Consider the following 6,630-nt stretch of genomic DNA (forward strand, 5'->3'; position numbering starts at 1 on the left):
GGCCTGGCTCTGGGCCCCGGGGCCAGCTGTTGTCACCTGAGTGACCTCACTATAACTTGCCCCTGTGGCAGGGTCTGATGCCCGGGAACTAACCCTGTTAGTTCCCTGGTGCAGTGGCTAGGGAATTAGGTGTGCCGTGATGCAGCGTGGGGCTATAGGGTACTTGGGTCTATGTTTAGAGCATAATTTCCTTAACACGAACAAAGGCTTCACCCCCATGGAAGGGGAAATGCTGCACCCTTGGAGGGCTGATATGAGAAACCATTGTGTATCTGCTTCACATCCAGTGAGCTATGCTGAACTATGCTGCTAACACATCTGTGCACAAACTGCCCCTTTTGCCTTGCACGTGAGGCTGGATTTTACCGTCTCTAGCCAACCTGAATGTTATTTATTAGTGATATATGGAGTGTTGCACTCACACATGAAGATGCTGCATAACATAACAAACAGCAACGCTGCCAAAGGACCAAGTAACTTGTTTGCGACAGACAAATGGTATAGCTAGGAGGAATAGGGATAGATGTAAGAAAACATACCATCTGGGCTGAATATCAGTGAAATCTTCCTGCGGTTGTGGTCTGTTAGACTGTTAAGATCCCACCCCTTCCAAATGGGGGTGGCAAAAACACAGTGTCTGAGAACTAGAGTCTCTCAGCTTAACCTCTGCACTGCAGCCAGATACCAGAGTGTCATATTTGTAATAGTAATCTGCAGATTTGACTACAGGGATCCATCACGCATTTGCCAGACAAGATTTAACCTTTATATGTCTTTTTCATTTCTTGATGAGAAATATAGCACAGAATGTAGCTGACTACAGATAAAAGGGAAGCAAAGGATGGTTTTGAACTGAGGCTTGAATGATGGGAGAAGTAGCAGGAGGAGGAGGACTAGTTATTTGTGTTTAAGTAGCACCTGTAATGTGATAGATGCTGGTCATACATAGTATGTGTCCCAAAGATCTTACAGGTAAGAAGAGCCTCACCAACCTGGGAACAAGATCGCTGGTCCCAGATATTGCAAATGGCCCTGAATGAGAATCAGAACATACGTTAAAAGCAAGAGCATTAAACAGGAGCCTGATTTTGTCGATTCGTAGATGTATTCCTAACCATGTAACTCCCTGCTGCTCAAGAAATTCAACCCGGAGGAGGATGTTTGTTAGCTGCTTGCATGTTGAAGCAACATCGGACATATCACTGGGGTAGAATAAGGAAGGAGGGTCAGTTGCCCTCCATGGCAATACCAGCTGAGAAAGCGCAGCAGGCGGCAGCGCAAAATGTGCTGCATGAGTCTGCAAAATATTCAGCTATCGTTCCAAGGCGTATGGCAATCGAGTGAGAACACCTTCCCTCTAGTGCTTTACTGGGGTGATGGGGGGCAGTCCCCCCCCCCCGCAATCCAAAGCCCTTTCAACACAAGTGAAAATTGAAGAGCAGGTATATCTGGTCTGACCGGGTGGGAAGTATTGCTTCTCCCTTGTAAAGAAATGAGGCAGCTTTGTAGCAAAAGAGAGGGCTGAGCTGGGCCTTATGAGCCAGGTCATTATCGTCTCAAGTTGTAATGAATCCCTGATTCCCACAATGTGGGTACGTGCTTTGTAAGCTACTGGCCACTAGAGGGCAACATTAGACCATCCGATTTATTACATCTTTGAGCACCTATAACCTTCATCCCAGTAATTAAATGGCAATACATGTACAATGAGTGGAAAGGGAAAATAAGAGGGAACCAGCCCCGCATTGTAGTGTGTATCTGTGCTGGGGAGGAGAGCCCAGCTAAGAGATGGGGGAACTGGAGCATACCCTGTAGATCAGCTCGAATTAGACCCAGTCGCGTATTTTCCTGCCTACATGCTGAACACTGCCTAAAAGCTCAGTTTGATGCTTGAACATCCTCATCTTCCTGCCACAGATTCTATTAAACCCCTTTTTGTTGCTGCTGCTGTTGGGGGTTAGACAATCCCAGAGAAATCCAGAAACAATACGATGCTGGCAAAGGTCAAAGTTTTCTCATTCGAAAACCAGCCTTGGGCCATGTAAGTTGTGGCATCCTCTAAGCACCAACAGTGGCAGCTTAAAGTTGTCATGATCCATGTTTAGACACTTTCCATTACTGTGAACGATAAACAATCTAAGGGGAGAATGGGGCTTTGCATTTCTATAGTGCCTTTCCTCTGAGGATCTCAAAGCACTTTACGGACATTCATGGTGAAGCCTTTGTGATGTGGGTCACTATCATCACCCCATATTACAGGGAGACAAACTAAGGGACAGAGAAAAAGTGACTTGCCGAAGGCTGCACTGTGGCGGGAGCTAGAACAGAACCCAGGCATCCCGGCTCCAAGGTTTCTCCTACTAACTCTGGTGAGCTACCGTAGAAGTGAGACGAAAACCCTAGAGTACTGACTCCCACGCCTCTGTTCTAAACACTAGGCAACACGTTCCGGCATCAATCGGGAGCAATCTGCGATTCAGATGGACTCATCTGTTAGTACGTTGTTTTGATAGTATATATGGTGCTGAAAACAATATGCAAATCTGCAAAATTCTATTCTATCTGGCTTCTGATACCAAGCCCATTACCACAGCATCTGCTCGCCTTCCAACAGTGCATTAAATGATGTGACTAGCCTGGAATAAATAAACAGGCTGTCTACCTGCATGCAACCTACATTTTTTGCTCTGATAGTGCTTTGTAGTTTTTCTCATTAACTACCCATCCCAGTACTAGGAGCAGGCCCTTTCTTTGTATCGGAGTGGTTGGCTTTCGATGATACACTCACATGGGCAGTGACATACATATAAATCCATATATACATTTCTGGTGTGCCCATACCTTGAATACTGCATGCAGTTCTGGTAACACCACCTAAAAAAGAGAGAGTACAGAGAAAGACAACCAAAATGATTAGGGGTATGGGACAGCCTCCGTATGAGGTGAGATTAAAAAGACTGGGACTGTTCGGTTTGGAAAAGAGATGACTAAGGAAGGCTATGATAGCGGTCTATAAAACCATGACTGGAGTGGAGAAAGTGAACAGGGAAGTGTAATTTACCCCTTCAGATAACAGAAGAATCAGGGGTCACCCAATGAAATGAATAAGTAGCAGGTGTAAAACAAACATAAGGAAGTACTTCACACAATGCAGTCAGCCTGTGGAACTCCTTGCAGGAGATGTGAAGGCCAAAAGTATAACTGGGGTCAAAAAAGAACTAGATAAGTTCATGGAGGATGGGTCCATCAATGGCTATTTGCCAAGATGGTCAAGGACGCAGCCCCATACTCTGAGTGTCCCTAAACCTCTGACTGCTAGAAGATGGGAGTCGACGACAGGGGATGGATCACTTGATGATTCCCTGTTCTGTTCATTCCCTCTGGGCACGTGGCATTGGCCACTGTTAGAAGACAGGATACGGGGCTAAATGGACCATTGGTCTGACCCAGTCTGGCCGTTCTTATGGGTTACTCTAGAACTCGGGACAGAAAAGTAAGGGGGACAGAGAGAGAGTTCCCAAGCTAATTCGCTAACGAAGGAAACCAATAAAAGCAGAAGGCAGATCATCTTGTCCTCATAAATGCTGAGTGCCTTCCCTTTCCCATGCCACATTTGGTCAGTGTCATGAGAAAAGCACTGGAAATTCCTTATGGCAGGATGAAAATTAAAAAGGCCATCGTGGCAAGTTTGACACATGAGTCGAGCCCACCCTCGACTGCCAAGATCCATTTCTGACTGGTGGTCTCTCGGGAAAAGAGCTTCGCTGTGCAAGGGGCCCGTGTTAGGAAAGGCTTTAGCAGGCTCTGGGTACGGAAGGGGCAGAGGGCTTGGGGGTCCAATGTCTTTCAGACTAGCTGCCCTCATGCCAGACTTTCCCCCTCTCCAGGGGGGCTGTGCCATGTCAGTCTGCTGGAATTGCAAATCTTACTCTGTTATGATTTGCTGAACCTGAAGCCCTGAGCCCAGGGGACGGCTGAGGAAGTGCTAGTGAGCTGTTCAGTGCTTTCTTTCCAAGGCAGCTTGCCTTCCTCCTGGGGGAAATCCCTTCCAGCTCCATTAGCAGCTTCCATTTCTCTCCTTGAAGTGAATTTAGCACTCGTGAAAGGTGCTGGCTTGGCAGCACTAGCAGGCTGAAGTCTCTGTTTATTCACAGGATAGTTAGAATCAGGGTGGATTTGATTTAAATCAAATTGATTTGATTGACTAGTGATTTAAATCATGATTTAAATCACTAGTCAGGAAGACTTGATTTAATCATGGATTTCTACATAAATGTGCATTCTTGTTGGTTGTTATAACCTTAATACATATTCTTCGCAACTCAGAGATAGATGTCGGTTTCATTTTTAGAAGGTACACACTATACATTTTTAAAGTGATTTATTTTGAAAACTTTTCAGATTAGTTTTACAGCTATATCAGAAAATGAATGATTGTTTGGTTATTTCATTTACCAAAGGTGATTGAAGCAGATATTTATGAAGTCATTGGGAGGTGAACTATCTCCAATTCAGCAGGTTAATCATTAATATATGGAGGATTTCCTTGCCATGCTGTATTAGGAGGAGAACATCACCAGACAGACATTTAAATTGTTATTTTTAACTAAAACAACAACGTTATGTATTCTGGATTTTTTTATTCAACAGCAAACATATAATATTTTAACAAAACAAGCATATGCCCCTCGCTTCTCACATTTATCTCCAGACTTTTTCTCCTTGTCCAGATCTATTCCGCCCCCAACAATCTTCTGTTCATTGAACTTTTTGAAACTTTGCACTTTTAGCGAGAGGTAAGGGATTGACTCTGTGTACACAAATTTGCAGAGGGACAATAGGGTTGAGGTCTGTTATTTCTCACCTCTATATATTATTTATTTATTTGTTTGTTTGTTTAAAAACATTTTTGCTGTTAACGAGCATGTTATCTCTGGAGACACAAATCCACAGTTTGAGAACTTGCAAAACTAAGCATCTCTGATGGTATCTTCTAGACTGAGCCCTGAGTCCCATTGGGTAGATAGAAAGATGAACTAAATCATCTACACAGAAGCCCCTGGAACCCCTTAAGATTGGGTCCCTAATCCATGAACTATTGGAACTCATTTACAAAACTTTTCTTAAACATTACATGAATACATTGTTTCATACTATAGAATTTATAATCCCTATTCCACGATGAGATAGCTTTGCGCTATAATGTAGCTTAAATCCGATTTAAATAACAAAAAACTGATTTTTGATTTAAAAAAAAAAATCATTGTTTTTTATCCACCCTGGTTAGAATATGGGCAGCAGCAAGGCAAGCAGCCCATATGCACCGGCCCGACCAGTTCTACCTCAGCCCTGCTCCTGGACAGACTGCACCTCCATCCGCTCTACTCAACCCTGGGTCTTTCTGCTGAGGCTGCCGAGGAGGGGAGCTGGGGGCGCTGCAGGGCTGGCCTGAGGGGCGTCGCAATGTGGGACGCTTGGGACTGGAATAGCAGGGAGCCGGCGAGTCAGCACGGAGCTGCCTCGACAGCTGTGCATGTGGCTCCAGCACTGGAACAGCAGGCTGGGTGGGAGACCAGGCCCCGTCGAGCAGGGGGATTGCAGGCCAGGGTTGAGAGAGACAGCGGCTGACTGTGTCCGGAGGAAGTATGTAGGCCATGTAGACCATGCTGGCACCTGCTCTAGCTGACGTTAGCCGCCTCCCACTTTCATAAATACCTCCAAAGTGTTTTCAGCCTAGAGCGGCGGTGCCCAGGTGTCAGCCCGTTGCCATGCGTCTAGGCAGGGCAGCCGAGGCTTTACCGTCCCTGGGCTCTCCCCTGTGAGCAAACACCGAGGAGGGTGAGCAGCGGAGGGGCCCATCTGCAGCACCACCTGCCACTCAGCGACTGCAAACAAAGGCGTTGGCCACAACGGAACCAGACTCTTGCTGCAGGTGGACACCAGCTTTGCAGCTGGGATCACACCACTATGCACCCGGTGCCCGAGCGGTGCCTAATCAGAGCATGGAAAACAAGCTGATGGAGCCCCCTGACCCAGACAGCAGAGGTGGCTGAGATATACAGTGGTTCCCTGGGGCCTCATCCGAAGCCCACCAAACTCAGTGGAAAGGCTCCCATAGACTTCACTGGGGGTTAGGTCAGGCCCATGATGAATGAGCATCATTATTTATTATTTGTATGAATGTAGGACCCAGCCATGGGTCAGGATCCTGTTATTCTAGGAGCTGTATAAGTAGTTCCTAAATGTGATTTCTTCACACAACGCACAGTCAACCTGTGGAACTCTTTGCCAGAGGATGTTGTGAAGGCCAAGACTATAACAGGGTTCAAAAAAGAACTAGATAACTTCATGGAGGATAGGTCCATCAATGGCTATTAGCCAGGCTGGGCAGGGATGGTGTCCCTAGCCTCTGTTTGCCAGAAGCTGGGAATGGGCGACAGGGGATGGATCACTTGATGATTCCTGTTCTGTTCATTCCCTCTGGGCACCTGGCATTGACCACTGTCAGGAGACAGGATACTGGGCTAGATGGACCTTTGGTCTGACCCAGTCTGGCTGCTCTTATGTTCTTAGGCTCCCAGCACCCCACTGGCCCACCCACAATGATCCTCCTGGCAGGTTTCCGGCTCC

This window comes from Terrapene carolina, unplaced genomic scaffold, assembly GCF_002925995.2.
Source record: "Terrapene carolina triunguis isolate 2854851 unplaced genomic scaffold, T_m_triunguis-2.0 Scaffold193, whole genome shotgun sequence".
Classification (NCBI taxonomy): domain Eukaryota; kingdom Metazoa; phylum Chordata; order Testudines; family Emydidae; genus Terrapene; species Terrapene triunguis.